Source organism: Mytilus californianus, unplaced genomic scaffold, assembly GCF_021869535.1.
Source record: "Mytilus californianus isolate M0D057914Y unplaced genomic scaffold, xbMytCali1.0.p SCAF_3, whole genome shotgun sequence".
Taxonomy (NCBI): Eukaryota; Metazoa; Mollusca; class Bivalvia; order Mytilida; family Mytilidae; genus Mytilus; species Mytilus californianus.
Genome location: NW_026262679.1, coordinates 101,110,460 through 101,125,552, shown reverse-complemented (window position 1 = coordinate 101,125,552; position 15,093 = coordinate 101,110,460). Strand labels below are relative to the sequence as shown.

The following is a 15,093-nucleotide window of genomic DNA, read 5'->3' as shown; positions in this document are numbered from 1 at the left end:
GTTTGGCTGGTCCTATTAACTGTGTTACATCCTTTTTCTCTTAGTTGTGTTATTTCTTCACCATTGTTTAGAGACACCCGACAGAAAACACAAGCATCCATCATTACCTAAAAAAATGATAAAACTGTTAAGACGAGATTCAATTAATTTGGTTTTGCTTTCATATTATTTTATCAAAAGATTTGTTTTGGATACAATATTAAAACAGATCTATGTTGACTTTTTTTATACTATAAAATAATTCATATGTAGTGTCTGTACTCATTTTGATTCAGGATTACAACAGTTATTTTTTTCAGTTTGTTAATAGTTTCTATTTGTCGATATTCTGGTTCTATTTGTACTTTCCGCCGTAGTTCATTGTGTTTTTATTACTTTATCATGTTAACGCTTATACAGAAACATATGACATTAATACAAGTATTAAGTGGCGCCCCTCCTCCTTTTCGGGTAAAATACCTGCTTGATGTATGCACAGATAAACAACAGTAATAAAAATTACCCCAAAATGTAATATGAAGTTTGATAGAGTGCCTTTCCCCTGCTTGGTGCATGGTAGCTCAGTTAAATTGTATAATGGTAGCTTTGTTAAACTGGACAATTCTAATGTCCCTCTATCATTTGATTAATAAATATTCATCTTATTTTGGTAAAACAATTTGTCTGTATCGATTTTAAAATTTTATTATCAGTACAACTTCCTTTTTCCATGAATTCAATTTTGTTGGATTGTAACCTTTTTGGCACTAACGGCGTTCCATACTTTTTTTTTCGTCAGCAACTCCTGGCAGTAGACTATAATTTCTTTTTTACGGGGCGATTTATATATGAAATGTATATAATTTAGTCCAAATATAAAAAAGCAGAGCTGTTTTACACGTGATTTGTGGTTTAGAGACCTCGGCAAACCGAAATGAACTCATTTCTGCCCTGTACTACTTTTTGCCGTCTCCCGTGTATTTACGCCTTTCAAAAACACCAAAAATACCTTGCATGACAGCTTTTACTCTTAAGAGTGCTAAATACATATAAAACTTTTATATATAAGTCTTATATTTACTTACCAGAATGAAAAGGATGGACACTAGATGCGTCGTCTGCAGTTGACCATTACGAGTTGTCTCCCATATCGTCATTCTCAATCTACGGGCGCCATATCTTTCCATAATATTTGAAGTAAAATCTTGATTTTTTTTTCGCCAAAATTGACGACTTTCCCCTATTTCGATTTTTCTCGATTTTTAATATGTTTCTTATACGTTATATCTCTCACGAATTCCGCAAAAACATTTCTGTTGCAATTAGTTTGAGGTATAACCATAGAATGACTGGACTAAATTGGTTCAAAGTAGAATCAGTTGTTTTGAATTCTATGGTCAATTTTGCTCTTATTAATCGCCCTTTATGAAATAATTATTTTTCAAACGGCAGTCTTATTTTGTAAACATTGCAGGTTGATATTTTGTTGGTTTCTTTGTTTTCAACTATTGACAAGGAGTTACAAAATCTCATAAAAGATCTAGGCTTATAATTGAGTACACCATAATTTCAATTTGTCCACATCAGTAGCGCTCGAATCAAAACAGTTGAACGGCTAAATCAAATACCAAATTTGAGAACATTGAAAACCAAATATTTAGAAAATAGAAACACTGAGACCTTCTATGGCCAAGGGTAGAAAAACCTTGGTGTTCAGATTTATTCAATATTTTATCAACATGAAATTTACAGGAAATGACCATACTAATGACAATTCATGTCAGCACAGAAGTGCTGACCAAAACAACTGACAGATTGCAAGTAAATGCGTTTACTCAAACTGTCTCTCAGATAAGAAAATAAAATCAAAACTATGAAACTATTTAAACTAAACTTCGGCTGTGAGCGTGCCTGATGAAGGTAAATCCAGAAAAGCACTTCGGGAACATGAATTAATAACGTGTTGTTTTCATTTTTTCCAAATCATGTTAGCGATTTTATATATCATTAATAGAAATTTCTTAACCCCCGGAGAATCGTATCTTATTCATATTTCAAAGTGTCGTTACTCTCGTATGAATTTATGATTGGCATTAATTTCGATACTGACGGAAAGGTTTTTAATATGAACGTTTCATATAACGTTTGGAAAAAACAGTCAAGAAATGTAGTCCCAATGTAATTTTCCCTGTAACTTACGACTATACCTTTTGTAATTGCCATTGTCAAATTTGACTGAGATATTGCAATTAGACCCAGATAAAAAATATTAAAAATTCTGATGAATTATATTATGTATGTGTTATTCGACGAGCTTGGACATAGTATTAAGTAAGTTGATAGCAGCACAGTCTCCACAGATAAGCATGATGTATCATATTATATAACAATATTCCCATTTTGCAAGCTACACGTTGTACTTAAAAGATTTGTTTTGATGACCATCATTTGATTTAGTAATTTTTTTTATTTTTTATTATGACTCAAAGGAGATATAGGGGTTACGTCAACATGACAATAACAAAACAATACAACATTGAAAAAACAAACACATCTATTGTATGATATTTGTTCAATCCCGGTATAGACTGTGTTAATTTATTGACGCATTTACTTAACAAATTATTAATTTATATTTTTTTCTTTCCCAGGTTATTGATGACCTTACAAAATGGTTATCAGTAGCAATTCTCGCTGGTATTATAGTTTTCAACACTTTAGTAATAACGTTATTGTTCCGCACGAAGAAGAAAAGCAGAATGGGATTTTTTGTTCAGAATCTAGCAATAGCAGGTATGATTTAATTCAACTTGAAACCATTCATTTATAATTTAATTTTGGATGTAACACGTCTTCTGATTGGCTGAAAGTGTATTGTCTATCAGCTCATAGACATATATTTGTCGTGTGACCGTGACGTCATGAACGTTTTGATCCTGATTTACTCCTTTTTAGAATTGAATTATAAGGAATGACTGTAATATTTTTTCTGTCTATTCGAAATAACCTAAAAAATGTGGTGCACACTTTTTAATAACTCGCTACGCGAGTTATTCAGTGTGCACAACATTTTTATGTTATTTTTTCATAGAGGGAAAAAATATTACAGTCATTCCTTAATTAATAGTTATAACAAAAATGACATTCATGTTTTAGAGAATTTTTGAGATATCAAGTTAAATAAGGTTGACGTTTTATTTTTATACAATTTAATTCATTATTTCATTTACGTCTCACCTTATGCATACAAATATACAATGCAATCATAAAAGATACATTTTGTTATACATAAGCCAATCTGTACAGATTCATGTGAGACGATAACTAAACGAACATGTCTATACAGTAAAAAAGAATTAAACATGAATGATTAAAAATATACAGCATAATAGTGAAATAATTTACAATTTAAACTTTTCGGCGTCTTTTCGGGATAAAAGTATAGGTTTGGCACATAATCTAATAATATCTTGATTCGAAAATAAAAATAACATTTTCTGACAGTCTGTAAAATTATTAACATTTAATTTCATCAATTCAAAGAAATTGTTATACATAACGGTTATGTAATTTGTGTAATTGATATATGAATACATGTCTTATCTTTTTTTAGAAACTTGTTAAGTTTCAAATCCCTCTGGCAAAGTTGAACTTAAACGAATTTGGTTATCATTTTTTTTTGTTTTTTGTTAAATAGTTTTTGAACTGTTCCAGTTCTTATACATCCTCGGCTTTCAAATATTCGGATTTGAACGTTCCTGGTGAAGGTTAATCAAGAAAAGCGCTTCGGACGCATGGAATTTAAAAAGAGTTGTTTTCATTTTTTCTGATTTCAGATTTATGCGTTGGCTTAATATATTCGTTGCCAGAAGTTTTAGCAGTGAGATTTGACGTTGGATGGGATGAAAACATTTGTTATATTTTCAAAGGAATGCACATGTTTCCAATATATGTATCAACATTTGCAATCGTGACACTATCATTAGATCGTTTATATGTTATCGTAAGGCCTGTCTCGTCAATAGCTCGGGGTAGAAAATACAGATTTTGTTTAGTAATATCATGTTGGGTTGCTGCACTATTTCTCTCAATACCAGGCTTCATTCATGTAAAATACGAAAAAGAACAGTCTGCTTGTTTTCATGATGTTGGAGATCTTACAAAGGTAAATATGAGTTTATCATTGAATCTTACCCTACCAGCATTAATGTGATAATGCTATATCTCATTAGGGATATGAATACCGTGAAAAATGTAACTAACAAAGGCGGATTTAGGGGGGGGTGCCCAGGGGCCCCCTACCCTTTCTGGGGAAGATTTTGGTTGATTATTTAGGGAATCACTGAAGCATAATTGGAGCGGGTCCCCTCTTAGGCAGTCAGTGAGTCCCCACTTGTGAAGTTTCTGGATCCGCCACTGACTAAGAGGTTTAACTATACAATGTTCATGTCACATTTTGAAATGACAAAAAAATTAAAATTAAAAAATCGTTTTAACTAGATCAAGTTGATTTGATAGGAAGTTGTAAAATATCTTTTTCAAAATTAATCATCAATTGAATTTTTTTTTAATTTAACATATTAAATGGGCCTTATTCTCGCAAATATTTACCGCTTGTACAATTTAGCTGAGCGCAAAGGGTGCATTCTGAAAGTATACGTCAATACCATTATAAAATCAAAGATATAGAACGAAATTTCATAACGTATTCTCTTCATGATACAAAAGGCAAATGAAATTGGTATTTTTTGTACGTGACTTGGAAAAATTAGATTGGGTTGGTTTGGAGTGGAAACAAATTGTCAGGATGAAGTGACTTGTCTTTCTGTGGGAAAATGGTTAGGAATATAAATGTATTTCATGACCACTTTATTTTTTAAATATTGCTTTGATTTCAGTTTATACTAATGTTTGATATAAATGTCAACCTCACAATACCAGCCTTAATAATTGGTACCTGCTACACCTGTATTGTTATTACAATATGGAAACGAGGAAGAAGTACATATCTTGAAGAGGGCACAGCAACTTCTCGACGTAAGTCATTTTAGCATTAAAGGGGCATTAGCTGTCAAATTCATGTTCAACGATTTGACTCAAATTCTCATATTTGATTTATAACATACTAAAACGTAAAGTTACAATAAGTCCGAAATAAACAGTTAACAATGCATTTACTCGATAATTTATATCAGTATTTCGTGTGTATTTTAGTCTAGGCGCCATCTAATTAACTATCGAGATGACCTCCGAAGACTGCCGACGGTCACATAACCCGATATCAACATAAACATAAATATAAATAAATAGTGACCTCGTGCAATTGGAATTTTCTAGGCCTGTTTGATTTCATGTTATTAGTTAAAAAAAATAAGTTAAAAATAAGTGAATGATTTTTATGGATCGAATCAGTCAACGAAATGGTTCACCTTTGTTTTACTTTAAACGTTGACATTATTTTCCTTTTAATGGCTGAACACGACTAATACATACGCAACCAATCTCCAGCAAATGGGTTAAATTGAAGGTCACATGAATACGGATTCAATGAGGTCGAATTATTCACTTGCAAGTGAATAATTCATCAGCGATATTTCTTGTCTTACTTTGACAAAATTGAACCAAATTGGCTGCTAAAAGCGAATTATTATTCATTATTTCACTTTTATAAATGATTGAACCAAACAAAATCATATTCTAATTTTTTCAAATCTCGTAGCTAATGCCCCTTTAACTATGAATAATCACATTACGTAGGTGTTGCATAAGGATTTTATTATTTGGATTGGCAGAAAAATATGAAGTAGTATTTAAAAATGAATCAGACGATTAGTTTTATGGTTTCGTTATTCAAATGTAATTATAAGAATTTGATGCTTTTTTTGTAGCTTTAAAACATTATTTTCGTATTTACCGTCGTATATATTAGGATATATAGTATATATTTCCAAGTTGATTCCAGAGCTTGCATTTTTTATCATGATTTCCTTGTTAGAGGGTTGCTGCTTACAAGGGAGCTTTCACACCAAGGGTTCCAAATGGTAAACTTAAAGTCATCCCTTCAAACATATATTTACGGACGCCATCACGAGTTGGTTGACCACGGGCTACATGAGATCCTTCCCTGATTTTTGGGGGTTCGCGTTGATTATTCATTAGTTTTCTTTGTTGCGTTTTAGAAGACATGGTATACGAGGTTTATTATACTGGAACTTCTTGACGTTTGCCGAGTATTTAAGTCTGTAAATTTGACAAGGTAAGCACAATATGGTGTCCTGAAATAAATATACGTCTTCCCAAAATAGGTAAAACACGTTTTTGACAGGTTTAATTCAGTATTTTGACTTCGTTATTATTACCTACGTCGCAAAAGACAAAAGCAGGTCTAGTTACCGCTAGGATCGATCCTTCAGTCTGTCCGTCCGTCCAGAAATACCTTAGGTAGAAAACGTTCGTCAACATTTTCTTGGCTTCTATGAAAGGAAATGATTTGATATTTGGTCTGCACCTTAATATTGGTAAGTTATAATTGTAGAGTGTTAGCAATTTTACATCCACCGTGCATTCTTTTCCTGTTTGTAGATAGTTTGAAATTTAAAACAGACATTGTACAAGGAAAATTTCGTCAAAGGTTTTGTTTTTGGCTTCAGTGAAAGAGATATACTTTTACATCAATCAATTGCATACAGGAGGTCCAGACACAGTATTGGTCTTGTTACACTATAAGTTACAGCACTTGAATTTGTTCACTTTATAACAAACCATATATGGCGGAAGGAATGCTATCGTGCAATAGGGAATGATTTATGATACGATTGGGAATGGCGTATGGGAATGATACCTTCGCTATTGGTTCTTTTTAGCTCACCGGGGCCAAAAGGGCCCCATGTGAGCTTATGCCATCACTTGGCGTCTGTCGTCGTCCGTCGTCTGTCGTCGTCGTCTGTCGTCTTTGTCGTCGTCGTCTGTCGTCGTCTGTCGTCGTAAACTATTTAAAAAAATCTTCTCCTCTGAAACTACTGGGCCAAATACCTTCAAACTTTAACTAAATGGTCCTTAGGGTATCTAGTTTATAAATTGTTCCGAAGTTTTGATCCATCGACAAACATGGCCGCCATGGCTAAAAATAGAACATAGGGGTCAAATGCAGTTTTTGGCTTATATCTCAAAAACTAAAGCTTTTAGAGCAAATCTGACATGGGATAAAATTGTTCAATTGGTCAAGATCTATCAGCTCTGGAATTTTCAGACGAATCGAACTGGTAGTTTTAACAAAATTTTGCAGTTTTTTGTTATTATTTTGAATATTATTATAGATATATATAAACTGTAAGCAGCAATAATGTTCAGCAAAGTAAGATCTACAAAAAAGTTAATATGACCAAAATTGTCAATTGACCCCTTAAGGAGTTATTGCCCTTTAAAGACAATTTTACACAATTTGTTCATCAAGTTTGCTAACATTTAAAAATCTTCTCCTCTGAAACTACTGGGCCAATTACTTTCTAACTTTAACTAAATGTTCCTTAGGGTATCTTGTTTATAAATTGTATACGAAGTTTGTATCCATCGACAAACATGGCCGCCATGGCTAAATATAGAACATAAGGGTCAAATGCAGTTTTGGCTTATATCTCAAAAACTAAATCTTTTTGAGCAAATGTGACATGGGGTTAAATTGTTTAATTGGTCAAGATCTATCTGCCCTGAAATTTTCAGACGAATCAAACAACCCATTGTTGGGTTGCTGCCACCGAATTGGTAGTTTTAACAAAATTTTGCAGTTTTTTGTTATTATTTTGAATATTATTATAGATATATATAAACTGTAAGCAGCAATAATGTTCAGCAAAGTAAGATCTACAAAGAAGTTAATATGACCAAAATTGTCAATTGACCCCTTAATGAGTTATTGCCTTTTAAAGACAATTTTACACAATTTGTTCATCAAGTTTGCTAACATTTTAAAATCTTCTCCTCTGAAATACAGGTGAGCGATTCAGGCTCTTGAGAGCCTCTTGTTTTATAATATTGGAAGTTGTAATCATATGCTATCTTTTAAAAAAATACATTCAGGGAAATCTTGAATTGTGCAATCTCCTATTTGGTTGGAATGGTATGTGGTGTATGGTGCAATGTAGATTGTTGTATGGGAGAATTGGGAATGGTGTATTTGGAAACGTATTATTGGGAAGTTTGCACGAATCAAGGACTGTATGTAATACCACATACCCAAACATTCTTTTTTTATAACCAAATAATGATAAAATCATTTCGGACCATATACTTAACGATCAACTTATTTTATATATTCACTTGTGTATTCTCTATTTTCAACTTCTGTTCCAGGCGTAACAAATATCAAGAATGATCGTTCAAAAAAGTTACGATGTTCAAAAGTAATAGCAAAGGCAAAGATTAAGACTATAAAACTCTTGTTTGTGGTTGTAACAGGTAAGACATTTTTGCTTTTATGTCGTATGCCAGTCTCTTTAGCATGTATAACTAGAGGATCTAAAGAGCCTGTGTCTATCACCTAGGTCTGTGTGCATAATCATCAATGGACTCTCTCCACCATTGATGACAAGAATAGAATAGAAATCATGAAAAAATCTCTTTTTTTTTGTTGATCTTGTATTGCTAATCATTTTGTCTGTTTAGTTTCGCTCTGTCTTTCTCAAGTTTTGCTCAAAACACAAAAAAGGGTAAACAAAATCCTCATTTAGGGGCAATCACTCATATGAAGAATGACAGTCTACTAACTATTTCGGTAAAATTTGAATTGTTTGTGGATCTTGTCTTGCTGATCATTTTTGCTGCTTTAAGTTTCTATCTATCTATTATAACTTTTAAGATATAAGGCAAAAACGCAAAAAATTGGTAAAAATCGTCATCAAAGGGCATTAACTCTAATTAGGAGTCGAATGATGATTTCGACAATTTATACTTTTTCGTAGATCTTGTCTTGCTGATCATTTCTGCAACTTAAAGTTTCTCTCTATAGTTTTCAAGATAAAAGGCAAAAATTTTAAAAATGGTACAATTTGTCATTTAAGGGCAATAACTCCTTTAAGAATTCGCCTGACAGTTTTGACGTCAATGAATAATTTTTACGTTCTTAGATTTGAATATTACAAAATAGTTGTCTGATCTGTTAGTTTTCCGGTTGTGTCCTATTCCTTATTGTGACACTTTGCTTGATTCTGAATACGTATTACGTTGGTGTATACGTAGCAGGCGACGCTTACCTTGTCGACGCATCTTTTAGTATTCATGGGATTCCCTCATATAAATTTTTACTTGGTTTGTAAATTCAAAAATGATTCACGTGATTAGAATATTTGTAATCTACTGTTGTTTCTTTTAATATATATATTAGTTTTTATAATTACTTAAGGATGGGCAAGTGTTCTATGTGTTGTATTTTTTTGATTTTCCAAATGATTAATGGACTAACGCTGCATTTTTATGCCCCTGTCCTAAGTCAGGAGCCTGTTTTTCAGTGGTTGTCTTTGTTGGTGTGGTTCATAAGTGTTTCTCGTTTCTCGTTTTTTATATAGATTAGACCATTGGTTTTTCCTGTTTGAATTGTTTAACACTAGTCTTTTTGGGGCCCTTTATAGCTTGCTGTTCGGTGTGAGCCAAGGCTCCTTGTTGAAGGCCGTACTTTGACCTATAATTGTTTACTTTTTACACATTGTGACTTGGATGGATAGTTGTCTCATTGGCACTCATACCACATCTTCTTATTTATATTAACATCAACTTTGCTTTGAATTTTAATATTTTATTGCCATTTGGATGTTCTCACCATTTGCTTTTGTCGATGTTGTAAAATATGAAATAAGTAGGAGTGTTCTTTCTGTGTGTCAGATGCATCTTTCGGACAAACGTATTTTGAAAGAAAGAGTGTATTTCTGGTCCAGCTTGACCTCTAGTGAATCTCAAGCTTTGTTTTACCCCACGCGTAGGAGTCATGAAATGTAAATCGCGTAACTTCAAATCAATACGCCATGTCAGAATCTAATGGACTACAGGTAATTTTATTGTTTTTATACCAAAATGAAAATAATGTTCGCCATCCGTTGAATATCCATTGTTTTCGATGTTGTTTGCCCATCAAAACTTTTGGTGTACGCATTTTTTCTGACTGTTTAATACACAAAACAATGAGTTTGGGATTTAAATGCCATCATTGATTCCGCCATTTCAAAGGGATATTTATATAAAAAAAACCACTAAAAAACAATATATATACTATTATGAACAGTAACAATTTTACTGCATCAGGTGCTCATTTCGAAAATCAATGTCTGTTTTGTGATGCTCGATTAAAGTGCAAATATAAATTTGTAAATTGAATACCGTAGAATGTATTCTTTTCACTGATGACAATGTTTATCATTTATAGAATCAGTTAATCGAGCATGAACAAACACAATGACGCAAATTCTATACAAATACCCCCTCTGCATGAATTAGTACTGATGTATTCGGTAATCATATTTTTTTCTAATCAACGTACACTCGATAAATTCTGCAAAATATAATTTATAAAACATGTTCAACAATTTGAAAATGGCGAACTATAAAACTACAAACTAAGAAAATTACACGTACAACCCTACGATGTACGTAAACACTAAAACAAGATGCTATAGCTAATTGAAAAGAAATGTCTGAGGAAGGAGGGTTATTAAAATGATATAACATGTATTTATGATTTATGTGGCCTAATTTGACAAATAATATGATTTTATATTTCAGTATATATTGTGTGTTGGACACCTGTATGCGTTGGTGCCTCTTTGCTTGTTTGGGGCAAAATTGAGTACGGCACAACATACAAACTCTTGTTTGTTCTGGCACCATTGAATAGTTTGGTGAACCCGTTGGTGTTTTTATTATTTAATCGCAAGATGTTTAAGGAAAATGTGAAAACACTTAAGAAAATATATATCATTGGTACATTTACAGCTTCATTTTACACACATCTTTCATCTAAAAGTTCAACGAGACTATCCGGAAATTGAGATACCCTGGACCAATATTCAAAATATTGTTTGCAACAAAGATTTGTGTGTGTTAGCTCTATAAAAAACATTCACTTATTGGTATAAACTATAGTTTACACATTGTGTACCTAAAGCATTAACTGGCTATACAATGCATTTGTTGTATCGTTATACAGTAGTTTCGTTATACAGTACAAATGTAAACTGGTTTATAAAATACAAATGTCAACTCGTTATACAGTACAAATGTTAACTGGCTATACATAATACAAATGTTAATTCTCTATACAGTACAAATGTTAACTGGTTATACATAATACAAATGTTAATTCTCTATACAGTACAAATGTTAACTGGCTACACAATACAAATGTTAATTCTCTATACAGTACAAATGTTAACTGGCTACACAATACAAATGTTAATTCTCTATACAGTACAAATGTTAAATGGCTATGCAATACAAATGTTAATTCGCTATACAGTACAAATGTTAAATGGCTATGCAATACAAATGTTAATTCGCTATACAGTACAAATGTTAACTGGCTATGCAATACAAATATTTAACTGGCAATTATGTTTTGAACAATATTTTTACTGATGTCAATTAATTGTACTTATTACTTATATTACTTATTTGCATATAGTTTACTCACATAAGAACAATTCTAATTTCGAATTTAATGAAATTTTTGTATTACTTATATGTGATTTTATATGACATTATTGGCAATTTGAATGAATTAATGCACATGTTATTACTATTTAGATATGAGATATATAAGCTTTCACTGTCAGTAACTTTTTTTATCATGTGTATTGCATTAACAAATTTGTATCTTAATGGCATTTCTGAAATAAAATGTTTTCACCCTTCTAGGTCTTCCTACATATTTTTGTGGGGCCGTGAAAATGTATCCATATTAAACAGTAGTATTAATACCGGTCTTTATTTTACTCTAATTCATTGCATTTTCAATTAAATTGAGAATGGAAATGGGGAATGTGTCAAAAAAGCCCAAGGCCATCAATGGGTCTTCAACACAGCGAGAAAATCCCGCGACTGGAGGCGGGCTTCAGCTGGCCCCTAAACAAAAATGTGTACTAGTGCAGTGAAAATGGACGTCACATCCTCCGAAGCATATAAATGAACTAACGTTGAAAAAACATACGTCGGCTGTTTTCTGCTGGTTTGTCGGGTTGTTGTCTCTTTTCACGTTCCCCATTTCCATTCTCAATTTTAAGACTAACAAAGGCTAGAGGCTCCTGACTTGGGACAGGCGCAAAAATGCAGCGGGGTTAAACATGTTTTGTGAGATCTCAACCCTCCCCCTATACATCTATTCAGTGTAGGATAAACAAACACACAGCAATACATAGAGTAAAACTCAGTTTAAAAGAAGTCCGAGTCCCATATCAGAATAAATAACAAAAATTATTTATGGCTTACCACCATAGCCCCCTGTGTATAAGCAACCAGTTGAAAAAACGTTATAACCCGCTGCATTTGTTTGCACCTGTCCTAAGTCAGGAACCTGATGTTCAGTGGTTGTCGTTTGTTGATGTGGTTCATAAGTGTTTCTCGTTTCTCGTTTTTTTATATAGATTAGACCGTCGGTTTTCCTGTTTAAATGGTTTTACACTAGTCATTTTTGGTCCCCCGGTTTTTTTTTTTTGGGGGGGGGGGGGGGGGGTGGATTGCACAGTTTTCAGTTTTTTATGTAGTGTTATGTAACTTTTGTTAGCCTTTTCGTAGTTTTTCGTTTTTCGCCGTGGTATTGTTGTTTTTTTTTCCGACATTTACATGCTCATGGAAATCGGTATTATACGCTGAAGTATGTCACGAAAATAAACGATCACAAGTATACCTATCATCTCCTTTCTTCACATTGTGATTAAAAAATGACGTAAAAGAAATTAGGTATCAGCGGCTCTTTTCACAAAACATCTTAAGAGTAAAACTACTCGTAAGTCATACACAGTTCAGTATAACTTACGATCAATTTTTATCGTAAGATTTTTTGTGAAAAGAGTCGCAGATGTTCAAATATTATATATGCACTAATATAATTCATAACTGGAATTTTTCGACGTACAACCATGACAACGGTTGTTATTTTAATATAAAGTGAGGTGCTGGTACGGTTCATAAGTGTTATCTTTTGGGAAATCAATTGCATTTAATTATGTACCATAATATCTATCATATCTGAATACTTTCAAATACTTAGTAGTATATATTTATATCCTTCTATCAAGACATTTATTGTGTGTCCGTGCATTCGAATTCATAAACCAATTTAGATGTTCGAAGCATACGATTATGATATAGCTTAAGAAGCATCAGTGAAATTTACATACTTTTTCAGTAGTACAAAATTATATGAAAAAATCTTTGAATATTAAGAAACATTTTACCTAGTCCGTAGTCGCTTTGTAAAAATGAATGTGTTGTTTTTTTTTTATTTGTTTTTTTTTTATAATTGTCCTTAATTTTATTTTACCATGTATTATATTCTCTTTAGTTGATAACTATACCGAAATAACAATAAATACTGTAAAATTCTGATTACAAACTTTTTTAAAAGTCAGTAACATTTTTATCTTGATCGTTTAGGCTTTATTGCTAATTAAAAATACAGAAGACGATTAGGTATCACTGATCGATCATCGTTGTGTAGCTTTTAATCAGAACATACGCACCCTTCTTGTCCAATGGAAAGTCAGTTTTTTTCCTTCTAAATTTCATAGTACATGGCTTTCCATGCACTATAAAATACTATACATTATGAATGACTTTTCATTGTAGATTAGTTATGAAAGTGAACTGTTAATAACTACACTAATGAAGTGTACAATCCCCCGAGGTATTTTCCTTAGGAAAACAGCCTACTGATTAAAGATGAAAGAGAATAGAATTATAAAAAACATTTTGAATATTGCAAATTTTTATCATGGTAAATATATGGAACAGGGCACAGGAAGTTTGCGCTTTTAGATTTTGTTACACCTGTATTAAATTGACCGGACATTTGCGCTTTTTACCTTTAGTCATCTACCTGTAATTTTAATGAGTTGTAATCATTATAAGTAAAAAAAATCAAATTATATTTGAAAATATTTGTCGCTAGTTAGTTTACATTGACACAGTCTTAAACATAGAGTTCAAAGTTACAGAGACAAGTAACGAGAAAAATGTATATGACTTTTGTCACAATAGATTTTATCACTGAATAACAGTCGGTTATTTCTATTAAAAATCGTTATATTGATGAACAGGCACATCAGGCAAGAATTGAGAAAGAGAAACTAGAATATTTATTGAATATGGGCGAAATACCAGTCAGGACAGATAACAAGAGCTAAAGTTCATTCCTTGGGCTTCAGATATCAAGCGAAAATTGGCCTGTGAAGACTATACGTGTCTTTATTGTCTTTAGAATGTTTACTTTTAGCTATAATATATAACTATATCAATGTGCTATGAAATAACTTTTAAACACGAATGTGCTATGAAATGACTATTTAAACTTTTAACTACAAAGAAAATTATGACTTCATAAGCCCGGATAAAAGAAAGAGGGGAGTCACAAGAATCATATATTGTAAAAGCGCAAATGTCCTATATAAAAAGCGCAAATGTCATTTTAAAAAAAGCGCAAATGTCCTATAAATTGAAGCGCAAATGTCCATTTAAAAAAGCACAAATGTCCTACGAAAAAGCGCAAACGTCCCGCGCCGATGGAACAAAACAAAAAAAAATGGGGGCAAAGGTGTAGATAAAATAATTGTAACACCAGACATAAGGGTCAATTTTTTTTCTCAAGAAAACAATGTCAGTCTGCAAATATATAAAGCAAAGGAACTTTTTCGAAGAAAAAAACAATACATGTACATTCATCGATAGAAAGTAAGCATCTGATGTTGAATGGTCGTAATTCAAATATTTAAAGAGTGAGTTTTATTACAACCAAAAAATAAATAAATTGGAGAAAGCTGATTTATATAATTATTGTATGTGCTTTTTGTAAATAAGAAATTTAAGATATATAAATATTAAATTTTATCTGAAGCAGAAGAAAAACTCAATGTTTGA

General features: G+C 32.2%; 1 long non-coding RNA gene across 1 annotated transcript; it reads left to right on the top strand.

Moving 5' to 3' along the window:
• Positions 1-4,881: 4,881 nt before the first annotated feature.
• Positions 4,882-11,869, top strand: LOC127735558 (uncharacterized). Its single transcript, XR_007998451.1, has 3 exons — positions 4,882-5,016; positions 8,329-8,433; positions 10,747-11,869. It is a non-coding gene; the product is annotated as an uncharacterized LOC127735558 (long non-coding RNA).
• Positions 11,870-15,093: the final 3,224 nt, after the last annotated feature.